The 17,472-nt window shown below is 32.2% G+C and overlaps 1 protein-coding gene across 2 annotated transcripts in view; it reads right to left on the reverse strand.

Annotated features, from left to right (window-relative positions):
• Window positions 1-17,472, reverse strand: part of PTPRK (protein tyrosine phosphatase receptor type K) — a 487,710-nt gene that overhangs the window by 170,410 nt on the left and 299,828 nt on the right. The gene's annotated exons all lie outside the window — the stretch shown is intronic.

Consider the following 17,472-nt stretch of genomic DNA (forward strand, 5'->3'; position numbering starts at 1 on the left):
ATTGGGTGACCTTGGACAAAACACTTAAATTCTCTGAGATGTTTTTTCTTCATATGGAAAATATAACAACATCATCACTTTGCAGGGTTATTGCAATGATAAATAACAAAATCATGTGTCAAATACGGAGCATGGTTTGAATGCTACTGATTGATAAACATTAATTCTTGATTATAAACAATAATGAATATCATAAGTTATCAATTGACGTAGATTTTGCTTTTACTACTAATAAACTCAAAACCAAATATATGGTCTTCTCTAATAACACCAGAACCTATGACATAATGTTTGCTTACTCTTGTAACCACCAGGATGTATCTTTTGTTTTTTACCCTTACTATCCCTTTTTTCCCCATGGTACTTAATATTCTATTCAGTCTCGTATGCTCTAGTAAAACACCTAAAATTATTAATGAAATTAAAAAGGTGGTAAATGACACATATTCTTATATAAATATATAAATAATCTAATAAAGACTTCAAATAATATTTTATATCCTATTCAATTAACATGTGTGTTACATTTTCTGATACTTAAATTCACTTGGGTTTATCAATATCATCAGGAAACAACTAGGAATACAGTATAACCACACAGGACAAAACAGTCAGCTTCTCCAAAATTAATCAACAATGATAACAAAACCATTTTGGGGATCAGTTCAATGTCTTAACTGAGACATAGCCTGGACTATCCCTATACATAAATATATATAAAAACCCAAAACACAGTATTATTATGACTTGGTTGGTGAGAAAAGCAAATTGGTATAGAAATATAAACTTATCCAAGAAAAAATAGTCTAAATTTAACTGTAAATATGATATTAACATACTCTGCCAGCAAGCACTCTGACAAATGAAATAAATCTTAAACATACCAATTTTAACTAAAAACAATACCAGAAGATTTAAAAAAGTTTATTACATTATTATTTGACATGAAAAAAGACAGTGATGCTTCACTTCTAAATTGAACAAATTAGTTTCCTATTTGTTATTCTAGTGTCTTTTTATCCGAGACATTTGACATTGACTTTGTTTTCCATACTAGCCTTCCATCCCCAATAGAGTTAAACTATATTTTACATTACATGGTTACTATCCAAAGGTAAATAGGTTTTAACAAAATTTTCTATAAAATTTATTCCTATATGATTTTCAGAAAGATTAAATTACCAAGTAGCCCAACTGTTGTAAGACTCTCTATTGTTAAATATTCTACTAGGTCAAAATTTAAAAGTAGAATGGATATTTCATAAATTTGATACTCGTGACATGATGTACTTATTAATTCGCTTTTTAAATATTATATGCTTCCCCCAAATTCAGTTTAGGACTTTATTGTACCTGCTGCACCCAGCCTAGCATTTTATAAGATTAAGTACTAAATAAAAATTTGTCAATTAAGTTATTGTCACCAACAGCCTATCTTTAAGAAAAAGAATTAACTAACCTCTAGTCCAAGGCCAAATATTTTGTTCTGAAATTTTTAAGAGTCCAATTTAAAACAACATTCTAAAATCAAAGCAAAGTGATATGTTTTACCCCTGAAAAATGAAAACAGCACCCAGAAGTTCAAATCTCTTCCAGACTAGGTTATTGGAATGAAAATGGTGCTGAATGATCCATGAATGCCAGAAAATGTGTTCTCACACAAGCACAATGTTAGGAGTGAATCTTGTGACATTTCCCAATATGTAACAGTTCATTCTTTCATGCATTTTGACCGAAAAAGGAAAAAAAAAATTGCTACATACAAAAACAGACTAACCCTAAATTAATTGCATGGTTCCAAGTACATGACTTTATGAAATGCTCAATTATACCTATTTCAGAAATTTGTGTGTATGTGTGTCCTGAACTAAGTTTACAATATTAACTTGCAATATCATTATGATATTTAGTCCTTAGGTAGACCCTATTTTAATATTATCATTCATCCTTACTTTAAAGATTTGGAAATCAAAGTCAGAAAGTTTAAGATTACATGAATTAGGTAAATTTGTGCCCATAGCTAAAAATTAATCTCTCTTTTTTTACTTTGTTTTTGGTAAATTTTCTTCTATAATAAATATTTAATTATATAAATTAATAGCTTTAAATAATGTTAGGAAATAAGAAATAGGAAAACTACCTATAAAATTATTACCTGATTTTTATTCTTATTTCATCATACCTTGATTTTCTTGCTTAACATTATCTTATAGTCAAATTAGAACTTTACATATAATTCAAATGGATACACAACATTTAGTACTGATATCGTGTAATTTATAAGATCATTCCTTCATGTTGAACATTTAGTTTCCAATTTCTAAAACTATATGCTGTGTTAGTTTAAAAAAAATGCACATTTCTGCTTGCATTATTTTAAGGCTAATATCACAATTGAGGTAATAAATATAAACATTTTTATAACAATTCCATGCACTTTCCAGAACAACATATATTGGAGAAAAGAATTTACATTTGATTTAAAACACAAAAATAAATTAGCAGTGACAAAACAAATGCTGAAATCCTAGTGAATGAGTACTTTTAAATTATAGTAGCTTTTCTTCTTTTTTAATTGCTTTGTTATTCAAAATTTATTTAATAAGATAAAACTTTTAACTAGCAAAATAGGTTTCTTGAAGTATTATTTTTTAAAAAATTCAAAATTTTCATTTTAAATAACACTAAGTTAAATATAATTAGAAAGTTCATGCCCCAACTACTACAAAATAGACCAAGGCTGCAGCCTGTGGGAGCCTGAGAGCATCTGGATAGGGCGAGGCTCCCCTACTTGTCACAAACAAGTGAGGGGAAGACAGACATAGGTAGCTTCATTATCTGTGTCTGCACTTAATTTATATGCACCCATATCTGTGTCAAGATCTGTAACTACTTCTATGCTTTTACTCAGTAGAGCCTAGTCTACTGAGAGAGAATGATATAGAGACTGAAGACATGGGCAATTCCTTTAAGTCTTACTTGAGAGGTAAGAAAAACTATTAATTTTAGTTGGCATTTTTTAAAGATAATATTTCCTAACTCAACAATTTTATTTAAAGTACAAACGGATCTTAACTGACACATTAAGTTACTAAAGAAATGACCTCTTTGTCAGGAGTGCTACTTTGGGAGTTAGCACTGAGAATTCATGAGTCATCTTTTAAAGGAATAATTCAATAAACCTTTCATTTCAATTCCATGAGAGATAGAGATGGAACAACTAAAGAAAGAAAAAAAAATGAAACAACTACTTCCAAACCACGCATGATTGCAAAGGGCATTTTAGGAGAACAAAATTGTAACTACAAAAGTATAAAATCAAAGGCAAAATGTTCATATTTCACACCAACTGACAGATTATAAATAACTTTAAGATTCTAGGGCAGAGATTTTCAACCAGTGTGCCACAATTGGTTGAAATGAAAATTTTTAAAACATGCTGTATCTGACTAGTCAGGGTCACTGACCGCTTTTCCCTTAGATTGTCCAAAAAAAAAAGAAAGTCACAACACAATAGCCATCCAGTGTGAATGATTTTGTCATATAGGTCAAAACTTTATTTTTTAGTGTGGCAGAACTTTAGTAATTAGCTCATGTATGCCATGAGATGAAAAAGTTTGAAAATCACTGGTCTAGGGTTATAAAAATTGTAAAATAGTTTTGGTGGTTGTTGTTTTCTTTAAGGAAAAGAGTCCCCCCATAAGAGAGCAAAAAGTGTTCAATCGCTTAGATTGTGCACTGGTGTGCATGGACATACACACATAACTGATAAAATAATAAAACAAAGAAGCAAACTACACTCTTCCAAGGAAAGCTACCTTTCCTGGGTAAAACACTTCCCGGTATAATAATATAGCTTATAAAGAAACAAGGAAGTAAGCTGAATCTGAACTCAGGGCAAAAGGAGGGTAGGGTGAGGTGGGGAAGAGAAGGAAAGGGAAGTAAAAGAAAGGTAATACCTTAGGTGAAATTTTACTTCCCTCAATACAGTTAATTAATCCAAAGTCATTTCACCCAGCGTGTCACAACGTACTTACACATCAACTGGGTTTGAGTAATGAAAATTTGCCCAGATGGAAATGATGCAGTATTTGTCAAAAAAGATTGAATTGCACTTTCATATTAGTACTAAAAAAAGACAGTGCATGATTATTGCCCCAAGCACCAGTTTGTTTAGGGGATAATGTAAGCACCTTAGCAGTAGGTACTAATGGGAAATGGCTCTTTTTTTTTTTCCTTTCAAGGTAGGTACTTGGAATGTGTCTTGTTACATTGCCAAATGATTTCTCACACCACACTTCTTAAATATCACCTGTCCAAGTGGAGAATATATTTTTAACTGAAGACATATGTACTGTTTCTTGCTAAAATCCACAATATAACAAATGCTTTACTACTCCCATGAAAATTAAAGTATTATGCACTGTTTGTAACATAGAAGCTCTGTTCTACTGTTCTGCTTACAGGCAGAAACACATTTATTTCTCTATTATTCAGATTTTTGATGACAGGTATATAAAAAGGCTGTGATTATATCCTCTTATTTTCTAAAAGAATATTTCTAACTCTAACAGAATTTCTTCCTCAGATCAATTCTGGATTTTAAATTCAAGGTAACGGTAACATTACCCAATTTTAACTTTATTGTTAAAAGGATATGTATATATATTTGTGTCAAAACATATTTCCAGGAGCTTAACAGATTTCCAAATCTGGCACTTTGTCTCAGAGCCAATTTAATAAAATGAGGTGATAGCAACTCATCTTGTTAAAAGATAATAAAGGAATTGATCAACCAATTTGAGAATGCATTTCGATCATCTTTTAACTGAAATTGTAATCAACTAAATAACTGATTACACTAAACACAGATTATTTTAAAGCTTCCTGCTTATTTACAGAACTACAATCATAAAACTATTGAGAGAAAAAGTTATCAGCTAAAAAAGGCAGAAACCCAAGTAACCTAGACCATTTACTTTGCATTATACTTGAAGACTAAGGAATAGTTGAAGGAATGAATCACTAAAAATTGTCCCCATTTTGTTTTAATAAATCAGTTGTAGGTCATTTCCTTAAGATGACATTAATACTCTTATTTTATAATACAAACTCAGTCGTGTTGACCTACTTTACAGTTTATAAGAACATTCCACCAAAATCTGACAGAGTGCAAACACTTTCTGTCTGCTCTTCACTTAAATACACAGGTGATTTTTTCCCCTCTGCTTTGGTGAATATCCTTGGAAAGTCTATATATTTAAGTTAGTTCTACAAAGGCTTCTGATTTGAGAATGTAAAGAATTAAACTAATTGTTTGTCCTCAGGTGTAGACCTTAATATAAAATTGAAAAAAAATGAGTTTTTATACTTCAAAGTTCTAGTAAGATATTGGTGCAACACTGCCTGTCTCGTACTATCATCCCAGAGAATGAGCACCCCAGCCCTGCTGTTAATCCCACGCACACAGGACCATGACCCTCTCCTGCTGAGGTATGGAGATACCTGCAGGGTGCCCATTCTGCATGAGAGCACCGAGAATCTTTGCGGTGGGACACCATGGGAGGTCAGAGAACAATGCCCGAATAAAGCCAGAAGAGCACTCTACAACATTAGCCTATGTGCAAGGTCACCTAAGATCAGCTGGAGAAGACCAACTCTGAGCCACGTTTTGATTCTGTCCTTGGCTCTGTGCTGTTTCCTGCCCATTATGGGGCACATTTAAGATGCACAAATGGATGTCACAACTCAACAAACTAACCAGTTTTTATAACGCATATACTGAATATGTTTAATTCATTTGTAAGTATAAAAGAGCCATGATATATTTTAAAGTTGTTTCTATGTAAAAACATGAACAGTTTCAGTAATCTATATAGTTCATGTAATAAGACACTAAAATGAACAGTATAATTCCACCCCCCCCCCCCCCCCCCCGGAAAAAAAAAGAGAATAATTTTTTAAATGTGGTTGAATGAAATTTACTTAAATTTCTAATTCAAGGACAGCACATCCATGATTCTGACAACATGAATGACATGCTGATAACACCCAAATCTGTATAATCTGTTCTCTACTCTCTCTATTGAACTGTAAAGACCCATAAATATAACTGCCTACAAAATATCTCATTTCTAAAACTAAACATAGCTACTTTGCCTCTAATGCTTTCCCCAATGTTTTACTCTTTCAACTTAAAACCTGTCACTATACCTTAATATTCTAAGCCAGAATTCACTTGCAATGTGTCACCAAATTCTATTGATTGTACCACTCAAATCTCTTTCAACTCTGCCACCTCATTGGAATTCTTATCTCCACTGCTTCAGTTCAAGCACTGATCAATTTTTGCTCAGACCGATGTAGCTGCTTTCTAATCTCCCTGAAATCTCTCAATCCTTTTCCTAAACTACCACTAGAGAATCACTTCTAAAAACAAATCATTCTAAACGTTTTAATAAAAAGATTCCAAACTAATTATTATTTAAAATTCACTCCATTAAACAAAATATTTTAATGTAATATATAAAAAATTTAACATAGACTGATGGATGAATAAAAAGGTGAATAAATGAACAGGTATGTGATATAAAAAATACAGCAAAAGGTAAAATTTTACAGGTGGTTCATAGCATCATTACTTTAGATTTTCATTTTATTAATTTTTAAAATATCAAAAATATTTTTAATGACATGGCTTGCAATGTAGTAATGATTAATATTCGTTGTGGACTTACGTGCTAAGTAAGCATTTTGTGTGGATTATCTCCAGTGTGGAGTGCAGGAAATGCTTAACACATTTAGAATGCTTTTGGCTCTCCAAAAAACAGAGAAGGTAGTGAGGTGAAGGAAAAAGCCCTGATTTGTAGCATTTGCCAATTTCCGTGCTGTAATACTCTCGAACAGAACTAGAAGAGTCGATTATTATATAGTATCTTCAACATACAAATAAACATAAATAGCCTCAAGAACATAGATGGTAGTGCAATATATTGAAATCATAAGGAAGGTTTGAGTACTTGTTGAAATATAACTGATATTATTATTTGTATATTTAATTTTAATAAAAATGTAACAACCAGCTGGCAAATCCCTGAAAATTTAACAACTAATTCTCAGCTTTAGCACATCATGAATTATCTCACAAACACCAAATTGGACAGGTTCAATTATTGGTCATTATTTTACAGATGACAATATGAAACATTAGAGAGATTATATTATTTGCCCAGTAGTAAATATGAGAGCATGTTACTTGCCCCATATGTCACTTGCCCAGGAGTAAGTATGATTTTACTGACACACAAACCTTAATTCATCACTACTAATGAGCATGATCTGTTTGCTACTTGGTGAAATTCTCATACTTCAAGGCTCCTTTGTGTGCCCATAGAGCCTAAAAAGCACACTTTAGCCTAAGTAATAACTAGACCACTTACCTATAGGCCCTTCTTCTATCCTTTCTAGAAAGCTCAGCATAAAGAAAGTACTCAGGCAACCTGGATTGGGAGCTAAAAGCCAGTGCCTGGCACAAAGTAAGTACTCGATATATGGGAACTGCAATGGCAATGGTTCTCTAACACTGAGTGGCTGCAGTGCAGAGTCTTCATCTTAGAATATCCAGCATTGAGACAGCATTTGACATATAGGAGACACTCATGTAAAGGAAAACAGCAAAATGCAGTATAAATGAGAGTCTTGATTTTCTCATCAATAAGTTGTTTGATATTGATCAAATTATTTCACTACTGAGACCAAGTGCCCTCATGGTAATAAATTGGGGGAGTTGGACTTAATTAAGAAGTACTTTCTTTCTTACACTAAAACTACATGACTTCATTCATGTCTTTGCTGACGCTGGTAAGGGACAGCAATGGGATATTATGTGTCAAGAAATTTTCAGCCATGTACAGAAAAATTATATATGTATAATCCTCACTGAAGCATTTAAAATAGCCAATCATTGGAGGGAGTCCAAACTCTTAGTAGTAGAAGAATGGTTAAATATATTCTAGTGCTACATATGTCCAGTAGAATATTAAGCAATTATTAAAGATGACTGTTATTATCTTCTCCTGTAGAAACACAGGAAATGAGATAATATGATGGCAAGTACAATAAGCAGAATATAATATTGTATGTATCTTCCTTTTACAACTAACGGTGAAACCACAAGCACTGAGAAAAATAATAGCGTACTGACAAAAATGGCAACAGTCGTATAAACATTTAGCGTAGTAAGTGCTTTTTAAAAAGAATCAAACTGCAAAATTTGGTGTAATGTTTCTTATGTATAATTTATAAAAAATGACTTGGGCGTATAAATTCTAATGAGCTGTTTATAAAAATCTGGGGCTTCAAGCAAGGGACTTCTATCTTAGGGATAGCTAGTGTAGCCCCAGTGCATTTTCTCATCCTAAGTAGAGCAAAGCTGATTGTTTGAGAGAGCAAATGAACACACATATATATGATGCAGAATTCACCAGAGGAGATATGGAGAACATGAAAGGGAACTCTGAAGCAAGGATTCTGCTTTTCAATATTTCTCAGTAACATAATTTTTAAGGTGGTATCTGAACTGCTACAATTGATTGCAAACTTTTAGAAGAAAACCCAAATTGGTTTAATTTTGCTGAAATATTAATTTAATCCAAAAAGCTGCCTCCCCCCACCCCACGCCGCAAACAACGAGTTCATTGATAGAACTGAGCCTTATCAAATGGTTTTTCCCTCTGTGGATAATAAACCAGAGTGAAGGGGAGGCAGAAGTTAAAGGATTATCTGAGTCAGCTCGTAGAAGGCTTCAGGGCAAAAGTTTCCTCCCTGTTGCTTTGAAAAATCAAGCAGTATTCTATATTCTATTGATACACTTTATGTGAGGTAGAAAAAACAAGGTGAAAAAGTTATTTAAGTAAAATTAAATAGAATGATGATTCAGTTTCAACATTTGTCACTTTTTAGAAGGGGATCTACCTACCTGTTAGCTACCTGTTAATTTTACTTCTATTTTTTAACCTATTTAATTTTATTAACCAATATCAACCAAATAAATTCCATTCAAAATAAAAATAAAGAGTTTATGGAAGAAAAAAATAACTAAGCACGGTTCAATATTTTTTTAACTCTGCCTCACGTTTGCCCTGTGATTGCCTGTCATAATGCTGGTGCAGCAGGGTTTAACTAGAGGAAGTCACGTGTCCACTGCTTTGCCCTTCCCCAGAACTTTCACTTTTAAAAAGATACATGAGAGAAATGTTATCTTCTCTCCACTACCTTAGAACCTGGTAAGAATTCAAAATTCATTGACTAAATAATTAAGGGAAACAGGACCAATGGCCCAACCAATTAGAGAGCCTATGTTAGTAATCTGATATCAATAGGTTGTTTTTGTTTAAAAAGAAGAAAGCTTAATTCTCTACAGCATAGTGTTTCATGATGGCCCATGAAGGGGTTCATCTGGTGAGAGAACAGCTATTGTTATCTTCATTTTGCCATTCTTAAAATACTAGAGAACTCTAATACGCTCTAATACAAATTCATCAATGTAAACAATATTAAAGATAATATGAATTAGTACTGGAGAAATTAAGCCTTTCAAACATGTCCTTAAATTTTCTACACTGTAATAATTTACTGAGTGGCAAAAAAGAAGTTAAAAATTAATGTAGTATGTAACAAGCAAAGATTATTGCCATTTATATTTCAAAAGTAGACATACATTTCTTTATTCACATGTACCATCTATCCTAGAAAATTCTAGCTAAGCAATATATTATGATTTCCATTAAACACTACCCTGAATCATAAGCAAGCATGTTAGGTGCTCTTGAATTACAGATATACCTAAAAATTGGAACAAAAATTATTTCATTTCTTTCCATAATTTCTTTGAAAAGGAAGCTATGTAATTTATTTTTTACATATAAAATAAAAAATGTTTTAACAATAAAGTATTATAGATTCACATGTAATATTAGGACAAAACATTTGATGTTTATATATTTTGAGGGGTGGACAGAACATGACCAAATACATTACCAGATTTAAAATAAAGTAACAAGTAAAGATAAACTTTTTTTCTGCTTGTGTATTATTCCTTCATTGTGAAGAACCACGTAGAGGTGGAAAATGACAACAAAGCCAGAGAGTGAAAGGCGAGCTCTTTAAACTTCACCCAGCTGATTCGTCTGAGGCAACTAAAACAGATTTCACTCAATGATTTTTAGGCCATGTCATATGCAGTGACGGCCGAGTTTGCACGGATCTTGCTTTGAGTGACACAAAAGGCATGAATTTCTGCCCTTCTGAAGTTTTTATGGAGATTAAAAGTTTAATATAACTTAGAACAAACAAGATTAGAACTCACTCTTTATCTTTTGCCTTGGAATATGTTTTTTTCCTCTCTCTGCGGTATATATAGAGGTTGGTGGAGAACAAAAACATAAAAGTCATCCCTACAGCACTTGTTGGCTATGATAAGGTTGTATCTTGTAGAAAGACAGTAAAGGCCAGAAAGTAAGATTCTAAGATGATTCAATCTTCAGATTTACTTAAGAGTCAAGTTAAATGATGAAAATAAGATACATCTTTATAAACTCATTTTTTTCAAGATACTGCACATAGTGACCAACATTCTCCAAAAATGCTGATTGTAACTATGATGGATCTGGATAAGTGGGTTCAAGAATTATCAGGAGCCCAAGAAAATGTGACTGCATCTTTTTTGCCAGAGCCTGAAAAAGGAAATTTTTTTTCTTATTCTGAAGCAAAGAAAATAAATTTTAATTTAAGTAAGGAGCATAAAAACAGGGAGTGACAACTGAAGACAGAGATAGATTCTCTGGGTAAAAAGGACAAAAGAAGGGCGGTCTATGTACCGGTGTAAGGACAAAGGCAGCATCGAAGGGTCTGAAGCGCATCGGTTCGTTTCCTGAACTCATCTTCACATTCAATGCCTCCCTTAGTGTTCAGCATCTAGATCCATAGCTTTTTAATTCTATCTAGGTCATTTTCTTCTTTAGATACTCTTGTGTTATTATCATTTAAGATATTATTAAAATATCATTTTATTTTTATTCCTACTTCCTGATATTAAAAAAAGACCTAGGACCAGAGGGAAAATCTAGGACATTTAATGGGACTGATGCTGTTATTCAAATAATTTCCACCTGTCAGCTTTATTGTAGTATGCAAAATTCAATAAAAACAAATGAAGCCAATAAAAAGAGTACTTAATGATGTCGTTAACAGACTCAGCATGTAGTAAAGTACTACAGATAAATAAAATAGTGTCGTTTTTACTGGTTTCCAAATGCTTTTTAGCAACAAAGTAAGTTAAAAGACAATTTTGAGCTCAAAGCAACCCAACTCTACTCAGTAAAGTTAACTACACAGTTACTAAAGATGTCCCCCATAAAGAAATGTTCCAGGAATTGTATATACGGTGAACTATACATCCCATGCCAGAGGTAAAAGACAAAAAAAGGTAGGTCGAAAATTTATTTTTATATTTGTTCAACTTTCATGAGTCTTATGCTGGGAGATCATAGCATTATAGACCATTAGCAGAGTTAATAGAAGTTGATTATATTATAAATATATCCCGCCCCCACTGGAAATTTAGAATATTATGCTCTATGCAATTTAAGGTAACATTTATATAATACACAGGCCCCAGAGAATTCAGATAAACAAAATTATTTTGATGATTTAAATTAAAATATGAATTATATTTTCCATTTAATACCGCCATCTGGCATATAGTTTCCCTAAGTGTTGGTAGAAAGGAAAGAAAGACGGTAAATCATCCTTATGGTGACAAGTGGCTAAAAATCATTTTCTGCATTATTTCACAGTTCAGGAATTAGAGATGAGGCTACAGTATTACTCAGCTCTGTTCAGAAAAGTTTTAACCTAGCTCTGTTCAGAAAACAAAGGTTAATATTGTGTTCAAACATATCACTGGAGAAAAATTAATTTTTGGTCAGAAATTATTCTTATTTACTCTGGATTTCTAAAGTGCTTTGCATCTTTATTCTATCACTTATTATGTTTTTGTTGTTATTGCAGTTCTAACTCTACAGCGACAGTTTCTGTAGAGTGGGAATCTTGTGCTATTAAATGTTGTATCTCCTGCTTCCTAAGTGTGGCAAAGTATACAACTTTGACACTCAATAAAAGTTGTGAAGTAAATTTTTAAGTATCTTATCAAATACAGAGTAGCTCTTGCATTTCTTTGCAATCTTTCATAATTTTGTCCTCTAAAAAATGTGCTGTATCATGAGTTTTGCATTGTTATTCACACTGAGAAACACACATTTTCAAAAGAGAAGTAAATCATACAATGAAGGTAGATCACCTATAAAATATCTTTAAAATCCTTTAATGAGAGAAACTGTCCTGATTACTAGGAATGACAATATTTTCCAAGAATTTACAAATTTCTTGTTTCTCACTGAAAAGGAGACATACTGTAGAGAAGATGACAGCATATTTCATAAAATTATTCTAAGCATGGTATTTCATAGTCTCTCTGTTTCTAGTCTTTCCTTAACTTAAACTCATCTTCCACAGAAATGGGATGATTTTTCTAAAAAGCAAATCTAGACATGTTAGTCTGTTTCTTAAAAACAACAGAGCAGCAGCCTGGACCCTGTTAGACCAGGCCACATTCTACCCGTAGCCTCAGTTCTACCGCAGCACAGAGACAGCCAATGAATGCTCCATCTGTGTCAGAAAGTCCCAAATCATCAGCAATGTTTACTATTGGGTTAAACATGTGGTTCTCTTTGTTTATTTTCTATACTTTTCTGCTTTATAAACTTACTGCTGATTTTTTAAGATAGAGCTTATAAACCATCCTTTCCTGGGCACAACTTACCTACAACACTCCCTTAAAGAACAACTTCTTCCTCTAAATTTCTATCACTACATTTTTACTCTTTGTTTACAGGTCTATCTCTGGCAATTACTAGGGACCTAAGTGGAAAGCTTAGCTTGTATAACTTTGAAGATCTGGTACTTAACCCAGTGCTGTTAACAAAGAAAGAAGCCAATAAATGTTTTTCTGAATAAATATATGTCTTTCAAACTGAAATATTCGTGACAGCATCTGAATATTGGATTAGTACTCACAAAAAGATAAATTTTTTAAGAATTTTACTTTTTTAGATTTTCAAGAAAATTGAAAAACTGCTTCTCATTACTTTTCTTATAGCTTTTTATCCTTTTTTTAATTTCTAAATAATAGTATTGCCTTTTAAAATACTTGCTCAGAAACAATAAAGAAGCCATATGAAGATCATATATAAAAAATTAATACATTCAAAAAAATTTTAAACAAGTATTGATATAAACTGTCCATTTAAAACAAAGAGGCTATCCTTATACTGGTAAACCATACCAATTCTTGCAAAAGTTGTTTATTTTGTTTTAACCTCAAGGCTAAGGTTCTATGATACCTAGTCTTTGTGATTGATAACTATCTTGGACCACAGTAAAAATCAATATATGGTTCCATTTTGCTGATGAAGTTGTAGCCATAAGGCCAAAATTTAATTCCTCACCTTTTGGTTCTGGTATATAGGTTTTGTTTTGTTTTTCCTTCCATTCTGAATTTGGAAGAGAAAAAACATATTTTTAGTAAATGTTTACGTGTAAAATAAGACACTCTCCCTTTCACTGTTTCATAGATCTACATGTTTCACTGAAAATTGCCAAGAGCATCGAACTTCAATATAAGAGTAGAAAGTAGTTTTTGCAACTGTATAAATATATTACATTCTGGAGACCCTGAACTCTTGACCTTTCCTATGAGGGAGATGCTGCTAAAATGTCAGTTAATCATAAAGCAGAGCCGCAATGGGTTACCCAGAAGGAGAAGGCAATTTAAAAGAGCAATTTTAACATGCAATTGCCAAAGCATGCGATGCAGACAATTTCTGAGGATGGCATATTTTATTTCCATTTAATAAGAGAAAGAGAAACTGTATTTTCTTAGCTTCAATACCAGATGGTACACCCAGGGGAAGCAGACGCATGGGAGAGGGGCGGGGGAAAGAGAGCATACTTTCTTTGACTGTTCACTGAAGTTTTTGAATTACTTTTCATTTTTAAGACGACTTAACACTTACGCTTTTTTTTATTTATAAAATGTCTGAAGAAGCATTATGTGAACAAAAACATGGGTCAGGCTATAAGGAAAGAGTGAAATAATCAAACCCCTCAGGTGCACAGAGAAGCATGAGGCAAGCACAGGTTGCCCCAGCCACCAGAGACTGCAGTTACCACCTCTCCTGACTGGAGAGGCCCCGAAGCAGGTAATTTCACTCACCAGATGATTTTAATGTACTTCACAAAGAAAAGAAAAGAAAAGAACACCACAACAAAAAACTGTGGCAACTATGTAGGCCATTTTCAGATAAAGATAAATTAAAAGATTTTATTAATGCTTCTTTAACTCTTTAAAATATTTAACACATAGCATATACTTGAGTGGATAAAAGTGAAGTTGCAAACATCAAACTATGTTTTTTCAGGGAATAAGTTAAACATGCAGATATTACTTATAACAGTGTACATCCCTCCCAGATTTTGTCTATTGTACTTTCATTAATTCATGGAAGAGGAAAAAAACCACCGATGGTGGTAGAAAGAGGGGAAAGAATTCAGGCTGTTAAAGTAAAACCCCATTTTCAGAAAATGCATTTGAGCCATAGCTGCCAAGTTGTCTAATATTAGACAAGTCTTGTTTTGTTTTGTTTTTTCCGAGTCTTAGGTTCACAAGCTACAAAACTGGCACAATAATATACCTAACTCACAAGACTGGTGTGAAAAGAAAACATCATGATAAATTCATATGCTAATTATAAAGCACTAATAATCAATACTTAACTATGAAAATCTATATTGCATGTTGAAATACAGAATTTCGCCACTGATGCACATAAATAAAACCATTTATTTAACTTGCTATGAAATTATTTATACATATTTTTGCAAGAAATAAAATTTCAATGACTTAAATACATTGAAATGGAATATTTAGCATAAAATTATAACTAATGTACTTTTTAATTGGTACTTAATATCAGAGTCATTCCCCTGTGATACACCAAAATAAAATCAGAATTTCTGAGAGGCAGAAAATAATCATCATTCTTTTGTTACTTATAAGAACTTCATGTAAATTTGATATCAGATACAAACATGGCAAAGAAGTTTTTATACTTATTTGTAAGGCTTCCTAGTGATATAACATGCAAGGTCTATTAAAATAGCTATATCTAAATAATCAGCATTTTTCAATCCCATGATATTAATGGTAAAACACTACAACTACAGTGTGGCATTCTCCCAGTCTTGATTAAAGTGGAATGAGTTATAGAATCAGTATTCAGAGCTTGCACAATTTAATACCATTAGATGGAAACTGCTCCAAAGACTATGTTGGGGATTTCAAAGGGATCATTTCCCCAGATAAGGAAGAATTTTATTTTTTTGCTTTTCAAAATAATTAGTTTTAATTTTAAAGTAATACATGTTTATTAAATAAAAATACACAGTTTCACTAATAATAATTAAGAGCAACAGAAATGCCCAAGCTTTATGTAACACTCCCTACGTATCAGCCTCTGTGGTAGGAGCTTACTACATGAGTGAAAACACAATCATTTTAGGAAGAATTTCTAAGCTTTTGAAATCTACACTAAATACTAGATAATGTCATAGTTAGCATAAGTTGAGTTCTATTTTGTTGTTACAGGACACCGGGCTGCGACCGGTCAAGTCTGAGTGCTCTTGTATTTGGTGAAAGGTATATGGATCTTGAAGAAGGGAAGTTGATGGACACTGTAATTTTAATCAATACTGACTCTGTATTTAGCTATTGAATGTCTATCAGTTATTCAACTTTTGATTTTCAAAGATAGTGTAATAATTAATACAATACATACTTTTATAAACTTTCCTTCTTTTTCTAACAACAGCAAGATTGGTAGACATTCCCAGCAAAACAGTAACCTCAGTTTCTTTCAAATCTATAATGTACTTAAAATTCTAGTCTATAAGCACTGTTTTTTACCATGAAAATCTGTATCAAACACAACTTATGGGACATTAATAAATTAATAAACACGAGAACAAGACTTACCACATGTGAAAGATAGTTTTAAAAACCAATAAACTTTCTCCAGTTGAAATGAAAACCGCCAGTGAGCCTGACAGCACTATGTGCTACAAAGCCTACAGATTAAATGTTTCTCAAATAAAGAATTAGAGGGAAAGACCGATATAATTCCAAAGGTTAAGACATTTATAAATTTGAAAGGAGCTATGAGTATGTTATTTTTATTCTATCCCCTACCACACAGAGAAGATTATTCTTAAAATAAAATATCTCAAAGCACTTCCTAGTCATATTTTTATTGCAGTTCAATATGGATTTTAACTGTATTGAGTGAGGATAAGTTAATGCTTATTAACATGTTGTTTTCATCCACTTAATACGGAATAGCTAGCTTTAAAACAAAATCCCACTCACTTGCAAAATCCATTGGCCCTCACACCAATAGTCAACATCAAATAATTCTTAAGTTAAACAAAAATTACATTATTATTAATATATTGTGTGGTATTGTTAATTTTTAATTGCCTATTTCGATGAAAGTAAAAATATAAGAAAGCAGTTGTGATATTTAAAGGAGAAGTTTGGGCACAGGGAATCAAAAGGGAGAACGCTGGAATAGCAAAATTACCACTATTATTTTAATTTGTATATTAACTATAAAAATTAAATGTAGAAAAAAAAGGTAATTTTTACTTGAAAATGTGTATGCAATATCCTCTGTAAAATGAATCCCATTGTTCATTTTCTGTTACCATGGAATGTTAATTTTGGAAGACAGAATGAGCTACTTCTCAGCTTCCAAACTGTTTCCTCTTTAAATTATTCCTCTGACTAGGTGATGTTGTGGCATGAACTTGTCCCTCCCTCGTACAGTAAGAACAATTTGTCACATGACATCAGTCAGCTAATTAATAGAAACTCTATTTCTAAATCTCAGATTAATGATTGAGCAGATAAACTTTCTATTTGTGAAAATCTTTCAATATTTATGACATATCAATATATAAAATTAATATGTAAATACTAATATATAAAATAAAGCCAGAGTAAAAAAATATTTTAGGATGAGAGTATATAAAGTAATTTCATGGGTTCTGTTTTGATTTTAGATCAGTATTTTTGGTGAGTAGCCCCAAAATATTGTAAATGCTAAAAAGATGTTCAAGAAACAAGAGACATTTTATAGGCATTTACATTTTCATAGAACCCCACAGTCTTCATTTTCAATTTTCAAAACCTAGATCATTAAATGTTCAAGATGCATAGATCTATGTATTAACTCTGCAGGTGTTTCAATATCATGCTTGACAAATAAAAAAAGTGTCTTTTCTACTAAACTATTTTCA

The sequence above is a fragment of the Pteronotus mesoamericanus genome, unplaced genomic scaffold (assembly GCF_021234165.1).
Source record: "Pteronotus mesoamericanus isolate MK-2021 breed Mesoamerican mustached bat unplaced genomic scaffold, CSHL_Meso_final contig_20, whole genome shotgun sequence".
In the NCBI taxonomy this organism is placed as follows: domain Eukaryota; kingdom Metazoa; phylum Chordata; class Mammalia; order Chiroptera; family Mormoopidae; genus Pteronotus; species Pteronotus mesoamericanus.